The 432-nt window shown below is 33.6% G+C and overlaps 1 protein-coding gene across 2 annotated transcripts in view; it reads left to right on the top strand.

Moving 5' to 3' along the window:
* ntm (neurotrimin) overlaps positions 1-432 on the top strand; it is a 430,254-nt gene that overhangs the window by 340,935 nt on the left and 88,887 nt on the right. The gene's annotated exons all lie outside the window — the stretch shown is intronic.

The raw sequence follows: 432 nt of genomic DNA, 5'->3' as shown, positions 1-432 counted from the left end.
AGAGATGAGTTTTCCTGATATGTTTTGGACTTTTACACAATTCTCGGTCTGTATTATGTATTTCTTCATGTTTTTGTACTTTTTTGACAAATTAAGTGTATGATTTTGTCTAAAGCAGGATGAGGCTGTTTAGCAGAGAATGAAGGCTCTGTGAATATAGCTTGTGTTTAGCTCTTCACCAGGATCTTATCCTGTTTATATCTTACATAATAATCTTAATTTTAATTAATGAATGCATGAGTGTGCATTTCAGCTTGTGTATGTATACCCCAATAGGGGATTAATAAAGTAAAAATATAGTAAAAAAGAACAATACCATGCAGTCTTGGAGAAATGGAGAAATGAGCCGACTTCTGACTTGATTTATGAGCTCAGTAAACAGTTTCTTGATGAGGTTATGGTCTTCGGTTTTCTTCCATACAGCATGATGTT

This window comes from Morone saxatilis, unplaced genomic scaffold (genome assembly GCF_004916995.1).
Source record: "Morone saxatilis isolate NCDOM2014 unplaced genomic scaffold, NCSU_SB_2.0 Contig20, whole genome shotgun sequence".
Taxonomy (NCBI): domain Eukaryota; kingdom Metazoa; phylum Chordata; class Actinopteri; family Moronidae; genus Morone; species Morone saxatilis.
The sequence above is the reverse complement of the archived record's forward strand: the minus strand, read 5'-3'. Positions and strand labels throughout refer to the sequence as shown.